Source organism: Acomys russatus, chromosome 31 (genome assembly GCF_903995435.1).
Source record: "Acomys russatus chromosome 31, mAcoRus1.1, whole genome shotgun sequence".
Lineage (NCBI taxonomy): Eukaryota > Metazoa > Chordata > Mammalia > Rodentia > Muridae > Acomys > Acomys russatus.
In genome coordinates, this window is record NC_067167.1 from 29,543,181 (window position 1) to 29,555,461 (window position 12,281).

General features: G+C 40.8%; 1 protein-coding gene and 1 long non-coding RNA gene across 3 annotated transcripts in view; one reads left to right on the plus strand and one right to left on the minus strand.

Moving 5' to 3' along the window:
* The window catches only part of LOC127183584 (uncharacterized), a 71,142-nt gene extending 66,741 nt beyond the window's left edge, over window positions 1-4,401 (plus strand). Inside the window, exons 2-4 of the long non-coding RNA XR_007830047.1 lie at window positions 1,294-1,416; window positions 1,506-1,668; window positions 4,304-4,401. This is a non-coding gene — a long non-coding RNA (uncharacterized LOC127183584). The remainder of the gene's footprint in view (window positions 1-1,293; window positions 1,417-1,505; window positions 1,669-4,303) is intronic.
* Syt1 (synaptotagmin 1) overlaps window positions 1-12,281 on the minus strand; it is a 402,656-nt gene that overhangs the window by 112,777 nt on the left and 277,598 nt on the right. The window lies entirely within an intron of this gene.

Consider the following 12,281-nt stretch of genomic DNA (forward strand, 5'->3'; position numbering starts at 1 on the left):
AACAGGAAGGGACTTTAGCTACATCTTGTGTGAGAGGCAATCCGATAAAGGTATCTGATGATGCTCATCACCTTCTTTGAGATGGGCTAGGTGTTGCCAGGAGTTAACTTGTCTTGTTGTCAAGGAATCGTTAGAATAATAAAATATCTTTACATGTCATATTCTGTAGGTCTCTGAGGCTTTTGAAGACTTTATTTAACTATTTTACCTTATATATCTATAGAATCATATCTATCTATTAGACCTAGGATATATAGTCTTTTGATGAAATTAGACTAGTACTTGACATGAGCATGATTTGCATCAATATATAAAGTTCAATACCATTGAATTAAAAAATAACCTTATTTGTGAGTAACAATTAGGGCCTTGAGATGAGGAACAGATTCAATATACTACCTTTTGTTCTATTTTCCCTTTATATTTCTATATTCCCCTTTCTTTCTTTTCAGCTCCTATCTCCTTACCTACAAAAGAAAGATAAAGGAAAAGAGAGACGTCCCTGAGTCAAACCTAGTTTCCTCTCTGTATAAGACCAATAATAATGAACCTCCTTACGGAAATGGCTTCTAATGTAGCAAACCAGGCACTAAGCAAAATGTCCTCGTTTCTGCCAGACAGAATTTTGCCTAACAATAGGCAAGTTTAGATGCAGGCAGAGTCGACATCTGAACTCTGCCAAGACAGGGTAAGCAAGTCCTTAATAGTTCCTGCCTTGCAAATATGTCTGTCAGATATATTGGGCTACAAGGCTAAAGATGGTACTCCAATGTTATAGAGAGTTTTGGGTGACTGTTCAGGCAGTAAACTGTCTCAGTCATTTTTTCATTTTGGAAGCTGCTAACCTGTACTTCCGGTTCACTCAGCTAATTAAGTTTTATCCCTTCTCAAGTCTATGATGGGTTTGAAGACCAGATAGTTTACTCTTTCAATTAAGCTTAGTAGGTTAGGGGCTAAGATGTTTTTAGATCAAGATAGATGTTTTAAGTTAATAGAGATGAGATATGATAGATACTGATCCTCATTCAGAAATTTAGACTCAACAAGATAGGAAAGATAGTTACTTCAAGTTCGCCAAATACAAATAGCCAAATCACTGTGAATGTAACATTTGTATAATTTCTGATTGTCTCATGGTTCTTCCTGCTGTATGTAGTTTATTTTATTCATGTGTAATAATATAAATGGTAATGTTAAAAAAGAAACATTTAAAAACAGGTGTCTGGTGAGCCCATGCCACCTTATCCAAGCATGGTTCCCAGGGCTCTCATCTGCGTCATATTTCTTTTTCAGGTTTTGACTTTTTTCTCTGAAATGGAGATCACCTGTTCTTAATTCCTGCATACAGGTTATGCTTCGCATTAGCATACCTACCATGTGGACTTTAATGTTCGGCTTGTTGTAGCAGAGTTACAGGTCAGGATCATCTCAGTACATTCAAAATTCAAGATTTGTCAAATTGTTTATTTTGCAGAAATGATCTCGTTTCCATCTGGTTTGCCTAGGGGAAAGTTCACTGGTGTTTTTGTTAAGAAAATTGGAGCATCATTAGGGAATTCAGAGGTTCCTTGCGTGAACGTGCGGTGTCAGTAAACCACATAAGCAAAAACAGAGTTGATAACCTTAAAAGTAAGATACAAATTTGAATGCAAGCTGTTCTCCTCAAAGGTATGTTGTTTGCCTCACTTTGCATGTGTTCAGACTGACAACTGGAGGGACCCTGCTGAGATAGCAGGGAGCCTTTAGTTATGTAAAATACAGCACAGATTTGTATGAGAAATGACTACCAGAAGACATTTTAAAAACAGCATATGTTATGCAATTGCAACTTATTTTAAGCTAAGACAGCTTTCCTCTTTATTTGTAATGGCATTCTGTCGTCAACTTTAAGCATCACATTTTAATGAAGGAAAGTTAGTAAGGTGCAAGACCACGTAAGTGAGAAAGTGGACCGGTAATTTCCTGGTCAGTTTCATCAGAAGGACACATTATCTCCTCATGGTTTTATTCTTATGAATGACTCATTTTTTGATTTTATTATGCTCTCATTCACACTTGTAAAAATCCCATAATACTCTATGCATGTGTGTACCAAAACTGTACCTTTGTGTTGTTTGTAGATATTTATTGAAATGTAGATTATTAAAAATATTAATTTTTGTCCAACATCATGCTGCAAAAGGATAAAATCTAGACCTTGATGTAGTCCTTATTTCCATGGCTTTAATATGCAAATTGGTTTTTTGGCAACTAAAGAAATGAATATGTAGGTTTGAATTACTGCATAAATTTAATATAGTAAAAAAATCTTCTGAATAATAGAAAGAGTATAAGAAATTCAAGGGAGAATATCAAGACTTGAAAGCTGAAAAGACCATGTTTGTGGTTGTTATCTGAGAAAAGGCTCCATTCCAGACAGGTGGAATCCTTGAGTATTTGGTAGCATGTGGTTAACAGAGACGATTCACAGGTACAGACAGAGAAATACTTTCGTGAGATGCTAAGGGCTAGAACGGTGTTGTAGGTTTAAGTTTATGGGAGAAATTATGAAAAAAAGAGGAAAGATAATGTATCAGAATGAAACAGGATTGCTGTACAGGTCCAGTGTAAACTAAAGGTAGAGAAACGAGGCAGAGGCTTTGCTTCTAGGTGAGGGCAGCACAGAGAGCCTGAAAAACTCTGTTTCCAGTATAAGTTACTGACACTCTCAAGCATAGAAGCACACAGTTTTTAAAGTAGGAAGGAGAGAACTGACTCCCCAGTGTTGTTTCCATCCCCCTCCCCATACATCACACACACACGTGCGAGTATCCACGCACAATGCATTTTGAGAGTTAACAAAATGAAATGGTGCAGAAGTAAATCGAGGCAGCTGCTGCAGAGCTCACTGAGAAAACAGCTTCCTTGGCTGATAAGTTAGAGAAATCAAGAAAGGAAAACAGACTGGAGACCAAGTCTATACTCATAAAGGAGGGTGACACCACACAAGTCGCATTCAGTTGGTACCATATTTTTGGCAGTCATCAGTCTGCGGGGAACTAGCTGCGTGAGCTGAGAATATTCTCAGCCTTGTTTTCCTTATCGGCAGAGTAAGAATGCTACATGTACACCAAGTAACATGTGGTATGCATGCAACAGAACCTGGCACACAGTAGGCGCTCAGGAAATGTTGGCTGTTGGTAGTAATGAGCTACCCTCCTGGGAACAATCTCTTTCTTGCCATTGGAGCTATCATGATGTCTGTGAATGGACAGGCCAAGGATTTGTCTTAGGAAGTAACTAAGATAATATGGCTCTTAAAACTCAGAGCACGGATTTGCATAGCCCCGACGTCCATGCTTTTTCTTTGCAATAAACATCTCAGGATGTTTAAATTTCCCTTTTTACTGGCTCATAGCTAACATAGCTAGCACTCACTGTATGGCAGAAAGGCAACTGTTAGCACAAAGTACCCAAACTGAAAAAAAAAAATCACCTGTCATGATCTCCCTGGTGTAACTGTTCTCAGCCAGATTCTTCATCTTGAATATTATACCTCAGCTGTTAGGTGATTTGTAATTGCTTTCATGACTTTCTAAGTGAACAGGATGCAGCAGCTAAAATTCTTAAATGACCATCTCAAGGTCTTCCACGGACATCTGTAGATGTTCAGGAGAAAGTGTTTCTCAGAGGAGCTGAGCATGTACAAACACAAGCTCCCAATTTTCCTTTACACTCCCGAGGTTGTCTCAGTTAAATTGATTGACTAAAAGGAGATGTATTACACTGCCTTGAATCAGAAGGGATGGTGGACTCTATTGCACTCTCTGCACAGGGATTTAATGAGGTCAAATAAGATAAAACAGGCAAGGAAAGTTTTCTGCAATAGAAAAGATAAACGAGGCAGAGTTATTCAAACCAAGAGTTGGAGATTTAGAGACCTGGTCTGCCCCTTACGTGTTGAGTGACCTTGAAGAGATTTTCTGTTTTCTCCCTCAGTTTACTACTATGGAAAATAGAGACAGCAGCTGCTGGTTTCAGCTGCTTGTGGTAAGGACTGAGTGAGAGCACACATAGAAAGCACTTAGAGCAATTCCTAGAACGCAGACGATGCACATGCGCTCTAGGTTTTCAATAATAATTCAAGTACAATAACATCTCTATCCATATGCAGTAGACACAAAGTTAAGAACACACACTACTGTTTTACACTCTCCACTCAGTTCTTGGCACAAAGATTGCCCCTTTCATTGACTTAATGAATGGATAAGGGCATCATGTAGATACAGACTTAATAAGCTGAGTCACTCTTCTTGGACTTCAGGAAGAACGTGAGTGGGGCTTGATCGGTTCCTGCGTGGGGATGTGCAGCTCGCCTTGCCTGGACCCTCTGGAAGGCATCCCTTTCTCTTGTACCTCAGGAGGTGGGTCTTCCAGAGTTGAAGCCCACAAAGTCCTACCTTTTGATAGATCACAGTTCGCACTGGAGCCCCATTGGCGCTCTCAGCAGACCTGACTTACATCAGCAGAAGCGTGGCTGCAGTAGTTTCATACATGTGGCTGCTCAATGGGACATGTGGAAATGGAAAATTACAAACTCCCTAGGGGAACTTCAAAACATACCAGCCTACAATGCAAGGAGGGTAATAATCATGCTTGTTTTTCAAAGAATGAATTTGGCCTTTGGCTTTATTTATAAGCAATGTTATAAAAGTCATTTGACTGGCAAGATGATAGCAGAATCAAAAAAACTGAAACACTAGCAAGCGATCATAGGTATAAATACTATTTGGAAGGCTATCTATCAAGTACTTAATATAAGGCATTAAACTGAACTGTGAAAAGTGAATATTAATGTGATCTTAAATAGAAATGAATTATTTTAGCCAAAATGATCGAGACAACTTATGTTTTCTTTAATATTTGTATATCTTCACTCTCATTTATTGCTTTATATGCACATTTGCCAACAACCAAGTAAAGACTGAGAGTGCTTTTAGCACTTTTCTATTCCCTACCCTTCTATCTGGTCACTAAAAAATTCCATGACCTAGCTTTTTAAAAAAATTATTGTTTATCTCCGTGGCTATATAGTGTCATAGACGCTTCTTGTCATGGAGGCATAGTCTTCAACACTGCCCACTACCAAGGTTAGTCTCTAGAACATATGTGATGTGGCCACTGGCTCCGTTCTGTCCATAAGGGTAACACTCTCCCATCTTGTTCATTTCTCTGGCTCGCCCTTGCCTTTCATTCCTCTCTTACTTGATCTAATCAGAACTGTACGTACATCTTCTCAGCCTCTACATGTTGCCAGTGCTCACCCTTCTTGCTTTTGAAGTCCTTATCTCATCATGCTGAGGCCCCACCATCTTTCCTCCCTCCCCCTTAGCGTCCCACTTCCACACAGCACCGACCCTTCTGTGTTGGCTCCAGACTCCTGGGGTACAGAGAAGGTGTCTGGTTTCATCTCGGTACCGTGCCCAGCAAGGCATGAACTTCAGATGGAGGCTTACTGGGTTGAAACACTGAATTATTGAAACCTTCTTTGGAGAAACCACATCCTTGCCTTTTAAGTTTCACTTTAGTCAAATGAGAAAGGCACTGAGCCAATGGTGGCATGATGGGATGGTGGCTGGGAAGAGAGAGGCTGTACTTTCCTGGATCACAGGCTTTGGAGTCTGGCTAATGTGAACTGAAATACAGACTGTGACTTGGAGGTTATGAATGTTCCTTTGAGGGAATCCCTTTGCTGTGAAATGAGGGCAGCATCACTTCAGTGTCTATAGAAAGGCTAAAGGTTCTAAATAGCATGTAAACCTTGGAATAAATGCACTCTTAATTTTATAAAGATAAGCAAGCCTGTAGACACATTAAAAATTTTGGTTGCTGCCGGGTAAAGTGGCACATGCCTGTAATCCCAGCACTTAGAAGGCCGAGGCAGGCAGATCTCTGTGAATTCAAGGCCAGCCTGGTCAACAAAGTGAGTCCAGGTCAACCAAGTCTACACAGAGATACTCTGTCTAAAAAACAAACAAACAAACAAATATTTTTGGTTGCACATTGAGAATACTTCTGAAGGTAGAAAAAATATTTACCATTTATAGTACAAAGAGGCAAAACTTACTAAAACTATTGTCTACTCCTTGCCTATAATGACCCCCTCACAGGGAGTCCCTATTTTCTTTTTATCATAATTTCATTTCCAGCTAAAGTAGTCAAAATTTTAGAACTCATGAAGGACAATGACAAAATATACAGCTGCCCCTACAGTCACCATAAGATATTAGTTTTCTGAGATCAATATACTTTTTCCCAAGGTTGGGGACAGAACCCACAGTCTTGAGCATGTCAAATTCGACATTATCTTATTTCTTTATGTTGGAGTTTGAAGGCAGGGTCTTATGCATGCCAGACAAACACTCTACCCCTGAGGTATATCCCAACCTTTTGTGTGTGTGTGTGTGTGTGTGTGTGTGTGTGTGTGTGTGTGTGTGTGTGAGATATAGTTTTGTTAAGGAAATCAGGCTAGCCTTAAACTTTAAATTTTTTTGCTTTAGTCTTGTAAGTGTGAGCCACCATGGCCCAGCTCCTAACAAATGTATCTTTTAATTACTTACAGACAACAAATGAATCTATGGAATGGAAAGTGTGTGTGTGTGTGTGTGTGTGTGTGTGTGTGTGTGTGTGTGTAATCTGATGTACCTTAACTTATTATGACAGTTAGATCTTTAAAATGCCACTTTCAGTTCTCAGCTTACGAGCTATTTCTGGGCTGCAGAGATGGCTTAGTGTAAACGTGCTTGCCTCCAAGCCTACTGCCTTAAGTCCAACACCTAAAAACCCATTCCATAGGAGAGAACCACCTTCTGCAAGTTGTCTTCTGACCTCCACACAAATGTGTATATGTGCACCCCCTCTCTCTCCCTCCCTCCCTCCGTCCCTCCCTCCCTCCCTCTCACTCTCTCTCTCTCTCACCCATACACACACCCACACACAGTAATTTTGAACATTAAAATCAAACTAAAAACAACATCAACAAAGCTATTACCAATCAGTTTCCCCTTGCAAACAGAGTGAAATGGAAAAAAAAATCTATGTATTGAAAGACACTAAATATAGACAGTATCAAGGTAATGGTCTTTCATTTTCAAATAGTCAGTCAGGATATCAAACATCTCTTGTTTCTCTCAGAACAAAATTGGGATTTTTTTTAAAAGAGGGAAACTAATCTACAACAAAGCCCTCTATAGTTTGCTGTCGTCCTCTGCTTGTGCTCACGAACACTGCCCCTGACTTCCCTGCTCTGATGGTCACGTCTCCTTCTGCCTTGCCATTTGGCTTCTTCCAGTTCCTGCCTGATCATATTTCAAAATGTCATTCACGTTTATGTAAGCCAGTGCACAAAACAAAATTAATTTAACTCACAACAGCATGCTAATGTTATTACTTTTGACACCATGGAAAACCTATTAACTCTAGCTTGTCACAAACCTCTCAGAGAACAAAAGCCAGCCTCAACCCTGAGAGAGAGGGCTGTGAGGGAAAGGATGTGCTGGATCTGGAGATACTGTGTGAAGAAGGAAACTCGCTGAGATTTACTTTACTTATGCTGAAATGAGCCATCGTTTATGAAAGGCAGGCAAATTTGTTCCATTTTGAGGGTCTACCCCTTAAAAAGCATTTTATGGCACATGCTTTCAGCTTTAGTTTTTCTTCTATCCATGAAGATGTCTTTGTGTTTGAAGAAGTGGTAGGCAATGTAAGCATCTCAATTTATTACTCACCGTGCATCTTAGACTAGCCTCAGGGTATAGAAGGAAGAAGAAAAATGGGCCAGGATCCATGGCACGCTTACTGGTGTTGGGTGCTTTCTTGTAAGTGGATCTCATTTCATCTTGACAATAGACTGTGCACAGGTTTTACATTCTCCATCTTATTCTTGAAGGGATGAATGCACAGGGAGCCCCTGTGCATCAGACACATTCCAGTTTGCAGAGAACATGTTTGGGCAGTGTGAACTACTCTGTCTGACTCAGAAGATACCGCTCCCTCCCCCTCCCCAATGAACCACACTCAATTTAGATAAAAGAAAAGTGATTAAGAAATGTAGGCCTTGCATCAACTGGGCTACGGGCTACTCTTTCTCTGTTTTCTGTAAATTGCATGTTTCATAAAAATGATCTCTCTGTCCCCTCCGCCCCTGATCTCTCTCTCTCTCTCTTTCTCTGTGTGTCTGTCTCTCTCTCTGTTGTGTATCTGTGTGTGTGTATGTGTGTGTGTGTGTGTGTGTGTGTGTGTGTGTGTGTGTGAACGTGTGGGCATATGCATATGGAAGTCAAAGATAAGCCTTGGGTATAGTTGCTTAGCAGCACTGTCCTTGTTTGTTGACAGAGGGTCTTACCTCAGAACATGGATTCCCTGATTAGGCGAGCTGGCTAGCCAGTCAGTAAGAGCCTTTTCCTCCCAGGGATGAAATCACAAGCATACTATTCCCCAGTGCCTGGCCTTTTGACTTGGGTGCTAGGAGTTGAGTTCAGACCCTTCTACTTGTAGAGCACATGCTTTGTCAACTGAGCCATCCGCCTAGCTCTGGAAATGAGTTTATAAGAGTTTCTAAATTATCCAAACCTGGCATTTATAAAGAAACTCGACTTTGACATCTAAAAGGCACGGGAAGCGTAGAAACAAAGTCTATGTATTTTTTTGAAGGAAATTAAATTAAGTATGCAACAGTGTTGTCTTTGTTCCGTGTCCAGTGCTCTCTTGGCCCATTTTCACCTAGAAGGAGATTACATGCTTCCTTTTAGCCCCGAGACAGCCCTTTCGAGCCCAGGGAGGTACCCTTGTCACAGTGGGAAGCTGTGATTTAGAGAGTGACATGGTAAGTGCAGGAAGTCCCTTTCCCTGAGCTTCTGGTGGACTAGCTACAGAAGCAAAGCTCCCTAGCTGTCAGCAGCAGGTCAAGAGTCTTGGAGAAGTGAATGAACTGTCTGGCAGATCCCTATGCACCCTGCTCTCCCCAGGGTGGGGAAACATGCAAAGGTTGCTGTAGCACGGCACATGTGCCAGCCTTTATCACTTCCTGTGGAGGCCAGGAAAAGGAAGCCATCATTTGGCCACGTCTTACAGCTCAGCTAGCACTAAAAATATAAGTCCTTTGAGTAATCCTCCAGGCTTCAAGAAAGTGTATTTTGGCCAATGTGAATATATGTTATTTATCTTGGTTGCTGACATCTGTAAGCAGTGTATTTTCCGCTACGCTAATCTATTTAGTCCCCTATTTGGATTCCTCCCATTGCGGAGTGTGGAAGCCACCACATTTGCTTATGTACATGTTAAAAATGGGACCCCCGAAGAAGATAATCTGAGCATCCAAAGATATTTATTCTTGTTGTATAGATTCCCAAATTATTATATGTGACTATACACAAATGCTTCAAAAACCCCATTAAGTACAATTACATCTATATTTATAAATGTAATTTTATATTTTCTTTTTCTCTTTAACATGCTAATGGATTTTCCATACAATTATCTCTAATGGCTACCTAATATGCCCAATATAACTTATAGAGTCAATAACCACTTTGTTATTGTTGAACACGAAGCCCACATTATTGCAGGTAATTGTAAGTTGGTACGAGAACATGCAGACCTACAGTAATGCAGTTACAGAATTATATAGTTATAACAGCAAAGGCTCAGTTCTGCTTGGAAACTTGTTTACCAGAACTCATTATAATGTTTGTGTGTGTGTGTTAAGGGGGCTTAATAATTCTTATTAAAATAGAGGGGGTTTTGTTTGTTTGTTTTAACCTGCATCATTTTTGACAAGCTACTACCTGGTAGGCAAGTCAACATGATGTGACTTTTGTCTTTATTATATTCATTTTTCTGTTCACTGAGGGCTGCTGCTTCTGGGCGCCTGCCCACGTAATATAGCCAGAGGCCAATCTCTGGAAACCCACTCTGCTACACTCCCGAAATCTATCACTGCAGCTCCCAGCTTCAGGAAACCTTTTCTTCCATTTTTCACTGTCAAAAATGGATTACTTTAAGAGAAACCCAAACCTCAACTCCTGTTATCATTGTTTGTCAAAGTAATTGGAGAGAGTATGTGATAGGTCTTCTGAAAATGCAGGGGGAGATTAGGAGGCAGGAGAGGCGAGAAAGAGAGTGCACACAAGCCTTGATTTAGATTGATGAGACAGCTCCTTTCCTCCCATGGCGTTGCTTTTTAAACACTTTTTCTGATGAATCATCCCCTGGGAGATCACCATGTCTGTTCCTTTATTTTGAAGGAGGTCTATAATCTGTGCTCCAATTCTTATTTTAAAAATCTTCCAAAGAGGTAGGCCTTTCTCTTCGATATCTGCTTTAACATTTAACCCTTCCAGAAAGGTCTTCTCCGGTTTAATTAGTTCTTCCCACACTTGCACGTCTTTTTTTTCTGCTTGGACTAAGGGGTGTTCAGAAAGTCGTTCTGTATCAACTGAGTGGATGTCCAATCCCTAATTAATGCAGTCACCATCGACAGCTCTCATTTCCAGGGATTCTGGTTCTTCTATTTTAGTAGCCTGAATCAAACTAGAAACTACAAGGCTGCAAAGAAGAGTTTGAACCAGATACCCAGGTCCGTGTCGGCTCTAGCACACATAAAGGGATGCAAACATGAGCCAATAATCACCAAATTCATTGATAGACACTCAAAGATGACGCCAAAGCGAGACTTAGCACTTTAATATCAACCTACAATTAGCTCATAAACACAGACTTAGGATGGTTGAAATATATGGGACATAAAAGAGTCCAAACAAATGCAGGCTTTACTCTGAGGTTTGCTTTATTTATTTAGTGTTTTTGAAATCTGAAGATGATGCTAGCAGCAGTTTCTATTTAGATGCAGATGAGTCCTCAATTTCCACAGGCTCAGAATATACTTAAGCCACTTCTATCTTATATTGAGATTCTTGGGCGATTTTAGCTTACCATGTACAGAATCTTTGTTTAGGGATATCAGAGCTTGCATTTTGGAAGAAGCATTTCTGTTCTCAGTTCTAAAGGAAGAACATGTATTTTTCTCTAAAAATGAGGCAAGCTGAAGCATTTCTTAGGGACCAAGGCACACATGCGTGTGCAGAGTGGAGGGGAAGTGGGTCACCCCATCAGGGCACTGAGAGAAATAATCATGAACTCTCTGCGGTCTGTTCTCAGCCTACACTTCCCTGGCACTCTAACTAATGGCTGGCTGGGCAAGCGGCTCTGGGCTCTACTTAGAGGACATCACAGAGTTTCTCAGGCATTATCTGCCAGTGGAGATTACACATGATGCACCTGTTTCTGCCCCCAGTTACTTAAGTTCTAGCCCAGGGCACTGAATTCATTACGAGCTGAACAAGAGGATCTGAGAGAAGCTGGAGGCTTGCGATACAGGACTGAGTTTTTCCATGAATTTATCCTCTGGTGACTTGTACAACAACACGTCCTGATAAATGCTGAGTCCAGACTCAAACCAGAAGCACTGAAGAGCAGTTCGCACCTAAATCAGACTTGTGAAAATTCAGCTATGTCCCATCCGTATTTCTTCCTTGTTTGCTTGCATTGTATCTTCCTCTAACACATTAAATGATAAAGAGATAGGATTCAAAGAGCGTGCATGTTACTTGAATAGGTGTCTTGAGCCTAATTACTTCTTCAGGAAAGCTCCCGCAAGTGGTAAAAGAGAAAAGCTACCATATATTCTGTTTATGATGTGTGTGTGTGTGTGTGTGTGTGTGTGTGTGTGTGTGTGTGTGTGTGAGAGAGAGAGAGAGAGAGAGAGAGAGAGAGAGAGAGAGAGAGAGAGAGAGAGAGAGAGAGAGAGAGAGAGAAGAGAGAGAGAGAGAGAGACAGAGACAGAGAGAGACAGAGAGAGACAGAGAGAGAGACAGAGAGAGACAGAGAGAGAGAGAATATGTGTATGTGTGTGTGTGTGTGTGTGTGTGTGTGTGTGTGTGTGTGTGTGTGTGTGTAGGCTAGAGAGCAACATTGGGTGCCTCCTTCAGTTGTTCTTTACCTTATTGTTTTGAGAAATGGAACTAGCTGATGAATCAGGCAGACTGGGTGGCCATTGAGCTGCAGGGATATGGTATTGCCATCTTCCAGAGCTGTGGTTACAGATGTGCAGTGCCGTGTATGGCTTTTATAAGGGTATCGGGGATTGGAACTCAAATCTTCCTGTGTAGTCTAGGCACCTTACCGACTGAGTCGTCATGTCCACAGCCCATCATCCTACTTACAAGGCTCATTTCCTCCCATAG